The sequence below is a fragment of the Amblyomma mixtum genome, chromosome 1 (assembly GCF_055824585.1).
Source record: "Amblyomma mixtum isolate Tamu chromosome 1, ASM5582458v1, whole genome shotgun sequence".
Taxonomy (NCBI): Eukaryota; Metazoa; Arthropoda; class Arachnida; order Ixodida; family Ixodidae; genus Amblyomma; species Amblyomma mixtum.
This window is the reverse complement of record NC_143012.1, coordinates 18487778-18497711: the sequence shown is the minus strand read 5'-3', so window position 1 is coordinate 18497711 and position 9934 is coordinate 18487778. Positions and strand designations below refer to the sequence as shown.

Sequence of the window (9934 nt, the reverse complement as noted above, 5' to 3'; positions counted from 1 at the left end):
TGACGGTCGAGCTCTCGAACGCCGTGTCCACGCGACCAAGCCGCACGTTCTCAGAAGGAAGCGTCCTTGGACATTGACGGTCGCGTTTTCGAACGCCGAACATGAGCCCCGCGTCCGCGAGGAGGCCAGCACCCTGCGACGCCGGGTATAGGTAGGAACGCTCGCGGCACAAAATTTCGTTGGTTGGTTTATGGGGTTTAACGTCCGAAAGCGACTCAGGCTATGAGAGACGCCGTAGTGAACGGCTCCGGAAATTTCGACCACCTGCGGTTCTTTAACGTGCAGTGACATCGCACAGTACACGGGCCTCTACAATTTCTCCTCCATAGAAATGTAACCGCCGCGGCCGGGATCGAACCCGCGTCTTTCGGGTCAGCAACCGTTCCGGAGCTCGCGGGCCCACAGGCCAGGAGTGCCTTGCAACGCAACAGGCGGCAATACAAATTCCATCGTCGCGTGCTCCGAAACTGTGGCCAAGACGAGGGACGCCTTGCTTCCTCGGCAGTGACCCGCTCAGGACTGATGCTCGAACTCTGGGCGTACTACATTACGGGTCGAACACATTCTACCAAGTGAAAAGAAACACGACCACCGGAAACGGGTTAGCGAGTGTATAGGCACTAGTAAGCCAGGCGAATTTTGATCGACTACGAACAGGATCTGAGCGCTCCCTCTGGAATGCTGCGGGCACACCCTTAGAAGACCACACTGGTGTGGGAGGCGTCCGTCCAAGCGCGTAGCTTTCACATCGACGTCCTGACAGCCGCCCCTAAGAATAAACTCAAGCGAATTTCACTTACCGGCTGAGTCCGTGAAGAATGGATGGCGCCGGAAGGTTCCCAGCAGGTTAAAAAAATTAGCAGTGGCTTAGCCGTGGTTAACCTTGGATATACAAGCGAAAAGGTTCAGTTACGCTTGGTTTGACGTAATGGCTGCCGCAGTTCGCGCACAGTGCGCTGGGAGCACCACGATAACGGCAGAGGCGTTTGACAGTCCACACACTGCCTGTACGAAAGCAGAGGAGGAGACGCCCGTGTACTGAATTGCTTTAGATACATGTACTGTGGTGTACATTCCTTACAGGTGTACACCAAGATATGGGAGACAGGCATTTCCTTTCCTTAAAAGAAATTTTCATTTCATTTCATTTTCCTTAAGGCCCTTACGCGGTTCGGGTATCCACCGAGATGCGAGAGAGACAAGCTTCTTTCCTTTCCTTAAAACCAATTTTCTTTTCATTTTCCTTCCCTTACGGCGCGGTTCGCGTGTCCACCGAGATATGTTTTTTCTGGCGCACTGTTTGGCTTTTATTTATTTTTTTATTTCTGATGTTTTATTTCTTTCATTTCTTTTTTATTCTCGTTTCTGTGCTTATATTTGTTTTCTTTATTCCGGAGTCGGCGGCCACCTGCGCCAACGTTTATAGAGTATATCTATAAACGTTGACCTGCGCTGCGCGTGACGTCGCTTGGTTTCGCGCATGCGCAGAAGGGGCAAATCTGGCCTCCGGCTCACGCGAAGCGAAAGCCTTTAATAGAGAGTTTTAGTATTGCGGGCTTTGCGTAATTGCGTGCATAGCGGAATAGCGGGTCCACAGTGCACATGCGCAGAACGCTAACGGGGAAATAGCGTTAGCGTACGCACGCAATTTTCAGAATTTAGCGTTGCGGCTTTTGCGCCCTTAGCGTGGAAACATGGCGGCGTCCTTTCAACTTTTTATTAAAGCCTTAGTTGAAGGGAAGGCTGATCGGGTCCCTAGTCCGGGACGCCGTTGGTGAAAGCCGCTGCCCGTGCTCTGGCGACGAGGGCTCGTTGTTCCTCGAGGTCCGAGCTGGACAGGGCCGCCTCCCAGCCCTCCCGCGTTGGCTGATTTATGATCTCAATGCTGTCATTTTTCTGACAAGGACAAATACATTTCCTTTCCTCAAAAACCAGTTTACCGACGAGCAAGGCGTAGAGCCGAACGGGCAATGGCGTTCTGTGGACTCCCTGGCAGCGTTGCAAGACGCTGTCGCGTTCCACTCTCAGAGGCGAAGCTTAGCATCTTAACCACACGTCAGTGACAAAAGCAGCAACACCGCGCTTAAGGCTTTCTCGTCACCACACTTTAGGTCAACAAAGTGCCTCCCTCAATTTTCGCTTCAAAATTAGGTGCGGTTAAACTACTGCTGAACATGGTAGAAAGTAAAAGCAATTGCGTATCGGACGCAATTGCGTAGTACGTGGTTTGTCGCCTATAACGTTGAGTGCGTTCCGGACACTGGATGGTCAGCGCGCCCACCCTGACACTTTGGCAGGTGGACGTTAATTATTGATCGCGAGAGTTTGCTCACCCAATGAACGCTGCAGCCTATTCCTGCAGTGCCGCGTGTCTGCCACAACGTTGTCAGCGCTAACGCAAGCCGGCCACATCACTCTCTCTCACCACCCCACTTACGTACTTACATACCTATAAGCGCGATTGAGGCGTCCACTGACCCAGGGAGCCAGTTATGCGCACTTCCCTTCCTTAAAACTATCGGAATCTAAAACGTCAATGCCAACACCATGAAGGCCGACGGCCTATGGCATCAGTGCCGTGTTTCTGCCACGACGTTGTCAATGCCAACGCAAGAAGGGCACATGTGTCACCACTGCCAAATAACGTGAAGTCCATCTAAGGCGTCCACTGTCCCAGGGGGCCAGTTATGCGCCTTTCCTTTGCTTTAGAAGCTCAAGGTCAATAGGCACCCGGCGATCGAAGTACGAGATCCCGTAGTGAAGCTTTCGCTGCGAAACGTAAACAAGAAAGCAATCGCCGACCATTCCAAGCAAAGTGGAAACAAGCCAAAGCCTGGCATTAACTTCAAACTAACACTTATCCAAATCCTAAATTGTGTAGCTTCTATTAGGAAGGCCTCTCCTCAGACAAATGCAAAAATTGTGATAGCAAAGCCGATCTATATCGGCTAGGCCAGCGACCATTAAATTATCTCTTGTTCATCGTTCATTCCGCCTCATTTTTAGGCTGGCCACCACTAACATTTCATGTGAGGTGCTGGGGAATCATCGGCATCCTGGTCTTGGAGCTTCATCGTCCTGTGTCAGCCGTGGTCCTCGGCCGTGATTCTTTGGCCTGCGTCGCCCGGCTTGCCCCAGCCTTTCAGACCTGAACCGACCTCGCTGTTGCTCTCCCGCACCGTCCCCCGCCTTGACCTCCCGAAACGACGAACTGGGAACGACGCCCTGATCGACCCGACCCCACTGACCCGAGACGCCGCTCACATCTGAAGATACCGCCCCTCTGCCCATGCCGTTTGGCGCGTCCAAGGGCCGAGGCAGTCGGCTCCTGGCAACCAGTGGTTTGGAAGCTACGTGGACCAGGACTCATTCGCTCATCTTTTTCATCGGAGCGGCCAGCAGTACACCACCATATCTCTCTTCTGGAAGACACTCTGGACTAACCAAGTGCGGCGACGCTGCCTCGACTAAGCGGCGGATCATCGTATCTGCTCGTTACATCTAAATCGGGGAATTTCAAGCAAGTCAAGCTGAGAGAAAGCATCAGAAACCTTGACCGAGGTAGCGAAGGGCGGAGGCAGTTCCGATTCCGGTGGCGTGGCTGTTCCCGGCTACTCGAGCGACATGGGAGCGGAGAGAGAGAAGACAAACATTTAATGTCCAACAGAGACGGTGCGTGCCCCAACACAGGCCGAGGGTGTGTTGTTTCTCGGCGGCCTCCTCAGCCAGCCGGGCGAGTTTCCGCTAGGTCTCGGGATACGAGCTCCGCAGCAGGGCTTCCCGGTCTACTTCCCTATCGATGTTAAGGCGAAAGCCTTTAATGCCTCATACTGTCGTTAGCAGACGCGTCGGCAGCCGTGTCGAAAGACGCGTCGGCAGCCGTATCGATAGACGCGTCGGCAGATTTGTCCGCCTTTCGGCGTCACTGCTTAAATAGAAACTGCGCCGAGGGTGGGAATCGAACCAGGGTCTCTGGCATTTGAAGCGGAGACGCTACCACTCCGCCACGAAGGCCCAAAGTTCCAGCATGAATAAAGGCGCATCTAGTGAACGCATGGGTTTCAGAAATAAAATAAAAGGAATAAAGTCAAGAAAATAAAAATAAAAATAAGAAAATAAACAAAAATAAGAACAGAATAAAAATAAGATGTGAAAATACAAATAAACAATAAAAATAAGAAAATGAGCAAAAAACAGAAATATGAAAAATAACAAGTAAATAAAAACAAACAGTACGCCAGGAAACGCTTTTGCCTTGCCGCACTTTAGAGAGCCCCCTGAAATTTTTCAGTGCCCTTCCTGGGGGAAAAGAGCATTTCCAGACAATGTGGTCGAGGGACCCCTCTCGCGCCAGTGTTGACACTGAGCCGATCTTAACTCGGGGAACACTGCGTTCACGAGAACTTGATTCGGGTATGTATATTATAGGTTTAGAGTCGCCTCCAGGCTATCGCCTGTTTATTATCTAGCGGTGGCGCCAGCCCACGCGTCTGGCGGTGGCGCCAGCCCGCGCTCTGGTCTGTAGTGTTGTGCAATCTCTCCGAATTTTACCATAAGCTCTCCGCTCCCTTGGTCGAGGGCTCCTGAACCAGTCCGGCGGTAAATACCTCGGGCTAGCTCGTGGAACGAGATCTACCACATCGAGTCCAACCACAAGTGTTACTACGACGGCGAGGTGTTCGACGACGGGGCCCAGAGGACGGCACGCCACGAGGCATACGTCATGTGTTCCTGCCAGAGAGGTTCTCTGGTATGTTACCCCGTCGTATGCCCGGCCGTGCAATGCCCAAATGCTGTGACACTCCCAGGGGAAAGTTGCCGTACGTGTCAAGACGAGTCGGAAGACCTGAACGCGGCCTTGGGGCCGGGTGAGGCCCGCTCGCCGCACGGATGCTTCCTCTAGAGAGAACAAAAACACACATGACAACGTGATCTGGAACTTCCCGCAGCCCCGACCCACGAGTCACTCCATTACAGATTCTGATCACTGGGAGACTCTAATGCTCAACCCAGACCCAGAGACACAGATCAAGCCCATCCAGCTGGCTGAAGACGCCGCCGCTGCCCCAGGGATAGCGGCCGTCGTTTAAGCGGGGCGGCTTCGGGTTGCTCTTCTATATCCGCTGGAAACAAAGTTTCACCACCACCGCCACCGGATAAGCTGGGGCGACACGGAGATCTAAAACGCAACAGCAGGTAACCCAGCTAAACTTTATCCACTGTACATGTTCAGCTAAACCGAATCATTATTATGTACAGTCGGGGACAAAAGTCTCCGGACTACGTGTTCTTCTAACGAAGCCGATAGCTTTGCTATTAGTCGGCGGCTAGGGACCACACTTGTGGAGGTAAAAGTTAAATTTTTGTTCTTTCATCTCCACAAGTGCGGTCTCCAGCCGTTGTCTGATAGTAGAGCTATAAGCTTTGTTTGAGGAACACGTGGTCCGGAGACTTTTGTCCCCGACTGTACGTGTATTTTGTTTCAAGTGCCTGTGCCATGTTTTCATCCGTGTATCCCCCCTATGTAATACCCTCGCACGAGGACCCTTAGTGGTATTGTAAATAAATAAATAATAACCGCTTAAAGCAGCACAACGCGTCGTTGGAGCAGTTGGAGGTGACATTCACCAGCGGCACCCTGGAAGACCAGAAGGCTCTAGTCGCCATCACCAAAGCGTCGGCGGAAGCCACTGGACTCTTGGACTGAGGACCCCACCCACAATTCGCTCCGGTCTCCTTTTTACGAATAAATGTTTATTCTCTCCTTACGCCCAATACACTGAAAAGGATTGATTGCTGCTTACATCCTGTCGACGCAAAATCACTAACATTACTATGCTCTACAAAGACCGGACGCGTAAAGTTGGTGTCTTTATTCGGAGCAACATATGCGTAGCATTCCAAGAACGTCCATTATTAACCGGATAGCATTAGAATCCCCGTGGAGCCAAATGCGTCGTTGGTCATAATTGCCTAGAGGACAGCGACGTCATCAGACCGGAGCATTCCCGTGGGCCGGATGGAAGTGACCTCAACAGACTGGATTTGAGGTTACTCACGTAAAGGCATCAACAGCTATGCTATCGCATTGCCAGCCCATAATGGAATTAAGTGTCCCTGTGAATATATTTTTTTTTGACGCTGGTCAGCTACCTCTGAATTGCTTCAACTATGCTTCCTGACCAGGAGACCCGCCATCAAACCATCGACTGCATAAGGAACGGCTAGGGGATCGCAACGCTCGTTTGTCTTGCGGCTGCAAAGTGTAGACCTCCTCAAGCCACAAGCTACTTAACGTGACGAGGCGCATCGCTCGGCTGTGTGCCCATCAATCTAGCTGTGTGATTGTGCATGTTCACATATTGCATTGTAAAAGTAAAGGCGCCAAAAAACCACACACACACACAAGACAAGAGAACGGGACAGAGCGCCACTCAGACCTCAAAATCTTGCTAATTCGTTTCACGTGTCCCCAGGAAGGTAACACTGGGCGAAAAAGGGCACTCACATCAGCGGGAACCAATCCATTCTTGATGCAGAAAAGAATGCTCCTACACACGTGTCATCGCCAACACCTGTCGCGCAAGGGGCATTGCTTTCTGCATCAAGAATGGATTGGTTCCCGCTGATGTGAGTGCCCTTTTTCGCCCAGTATTACCTTCCTGGGGACACGTGAAACGAATTAGCAAGATTTTGAGGTGTGAGTGGCGCTCTGTCCCGTTCTCTTGTCTTGTGTGTGTGTGTGGTTTATTGGCGCCTTTACTTTTACAATGAATTACCAACTAGCCCCGCAAGAAGTTCTCTTAAATCACATATCGCATACCGCCACAGCAAAGGCGTCGAATCTTCTATGGTTTTTCCGTTCTTCAATCAATTCACAATCGTAGAAATTAATACCGCGCTGTTTCATTTCTCTGCTACGGTAGAATCCAATCACCCCGGCACGAGCTCATTCTGACAAATATCCTGAAGAGAAAGAAGTTGGAGTAGCTTTCAGATTCGGAAGCTGGGGTCGGGTCTAGGGGTCAAAATTTTCCGACGCCAACAAGGATGGCGACCCGACAAGGTGGTTTCGGAAGCTCGCAAGGCGCTTCAGAGTCGGACGGCGAATCGCGGGACCCTCCCATATTCACGCGGGACGATGCGTTATCTCCCAGAATTATAAGAGTGAAGAAGGACATTGCAGATTTCTTCGCCGACCCGCCTCCGGGGATCTACATTCAGCCCGAAGAGACGGACGTCACTAAAATCAACGCCCTTATGGTAGGCTCTGAGAACACGCCTTTCGAAGGGGGCTTTTTTTGTCTTCGCATCAGTTTCCCCAGTGACTACCCGATGAGCCCTCCGAGTGTTACCTTCCTGACCACGGACGCTGGAAGAGTAAGCTTCAACCCGCACATATACACCACTGGGCACATCTGCCTGAATATACTCGGCACTAATGGACAGTCCTGGAGTCCCGCTCACTCACTGAGCAGCGTGCTCATTTCCATCCTTTCACTGCTCAATGAAAACGCGGACGTTAAGAATAACCGGGGTGCCACCAGCCCCTACAAGACCTATTTGCTGCACGAGACCATCAGGGTAGCCGTGTGTGACGCTGTGGAAGATTGCCTCAAAGACAACTGTTCCTACCCACCGGCTTTCAAGGACGTCGTCCTGAAGATGTTTGAGCACTATTACAGCAAGTATGAGGGCGCGGTGAAAGCACACCTGCGCCTCACGGGTACCCCAATGCAATATTCGCCAAGCCCGTACCAATTCGAGACTCTGCTAACAAGGCTTCTGCATCTCAAGGAGCGAGTCACAAAGAAGAAGGAAGAAGATGCCGCTACCGCTGCCGCTGCTGCCGCTATCTTCAGCTCCTGAGTCTCCAGGCTGAAGTCCACAGTTGAGACCTTCTCCACCTCTGTCCACCGTTGTCTTGGCACGCAGCTAACTTGCGACGGTCACCACTCAACGGGGAAGTAAACAGGAGGAGCGGTTCCTCAGTTCCTCAGGGAGGTGCACTCATGACACCTGGCTGCTTATTCTCTGCACAGGAATAAAAGATTCGTCAATAAGCCTTTCTTTGCATAATGAGGAACCCGTCTCTGCTTCGCTCCATTATGCGTGGAGAAAGGCTGCTATTCCAGAATTCCATTTTAGCGGAGTCGTTGGTAAGGAACCTTTATTCGGACAAAGAGAAATGCTTTTTTTAACTGAGGTTGTAGGGAGGTCCCGCGGGACGAACCATCAGTCCAGAGCCTCTTTAATCCAGATGGCCCAGGCGTTCAGGTCACGCTGGGCGTACAGCGCTGCTGTAGACAGGTAACTTCTCATTTGTACGAGGAAGGGTACTCTGTGTCCCTCATGTTCTACTACACTGAATCTAGTCAATGTTTCTCTGCACAAACATTCTTTATCAGGTCTTTTTTTTTCCTGTACTTTCAGCTTTGTTGTTGACTTGGTGTTTGTTCTTTTTACCTCTTTCACAGTCGCATCTGCATATCCCCACCTTTCCTAGAGCTTTTTTTTCTTCTTTTGGTAGATCGTCGAACGACTACTTGGAAACATGGACTTTTGGATAGTATTTTCCTGTTTTTCTGCCTTTTTCAACCTTGCTTTTCTTTATATTGTTTTTGTTTTCAACTTTCAGCTCAATTTCATTTATCTCATATTAGTATTAAGCCCAGAGGTTTGCTGGTCTGGTTCTCTGTACCTTCTTTTACGTTTTTTTTTTAATCCTTCTTATGAGAGGACAAGTAAAATGGTTTAGTTTGGTTTGGTTTATCGGTGTTTAACGTCCCAAAGTGACTCAGGCTATGAGGGACGCCGTAGTGAAGGGCTACCTACATTTCGACCACCTGGGGTGCCTTAACGTGCGCTGACATCGCACAGTACACGGGCCTTTAAGAATTTCGCCTATAGAGCAAGTACTCACCTCTCTCTTCTTTCACTCCCGCCTTCCTCCTTTCTAATGAATGATGCTTTTTACCATGCGTTGAAATAATGTGTTAAGTGACAGTTAACATTTGTAGCCCCCTGCTGTAATGCCCTTCGGGCGATGCAGGTACCCAATAAACAATAAACAAGGTTAGGGTATCCACCGAGATATGAGACAATTACTGCGCCATTTCCTTTTCTCAAAAAATAATGTTCAAGAAGGATTTGAGCATTCCCGTGTGGAATAGTAAGGGTAGGATGTGTACCCCGAACGGGAAATTTTCGGAGTATCGTGTGGGATAAAAGATGAGCCTGGTGCTGTCGAGCCGGATCGCCATTCTTTTTTTCTTTTTAGAGTGGATGAGTGCCTAGGGTACAATACAAGTGTTAGTAGCAGCCATTATGTGCGGCTGTTAGGTCAGTCCGTTTGTTACGACAGCTACATTCATGCATTGTAAGCTCTGTCAGCTGTGACATAATTAACGCAAAATTTGGAGCACACTTAAGGTTCGCTGATAGAAGTGGAATGCGACCTTATAGACGATGGCGGTGACAGGTCACGCATGGATCACTGCTAACGCCGTATACAAAGTGCACCTTCATCCGCTGGAGTGTGCATTATTGAACGCTGCCGCCTTATCTGGCGTGCGGAGGGCGGCCGCGTACCGTAGCCTGAATTTCATATCCTCCTCGGAGGCCCCAGACTGGAGGGGAAGACAAACTAACGCATTTCCCAATTTCCACCATTTATACGAGATTACTCCCACAAAACACCCAGCTTACTGTCTTTGGTGCGGAGCACACCCCACACTCTGTCACACCTCTTACAAAAGCAATGGGAAGAGGCCCTGACCGGTGACTAACTGGGCCAGCAAGCTTGGATCATCCAGTCAGTCCGCAAGTCAGCTGCCTCCAGCGGAGCTCTGTACCAGGCGCACCGACCACCGAGCTCCTGCAAGTTCTTTTTTGTTGCGAAAGCAAAACTACGCTAGTCGTTGAGCCATTTCGC

At 50.6% G+C, this 9934-nt stretch overlaps 1 pseudogene; it reads left to right on the top strand.

Moving 5' to 3' along the window:
• The first annotated feature begins 7050 nt into the window (after window positions 1-7050).
• Window positions 7051-7869, top strand: LOC149365636 (ubiquitin-conjugating enzyme E2 Z pseudogene; annotated as a pseudogene).
• The last annotated feature ends 2065 nt before the right edge of the window (window positions 7870-9934 follow it).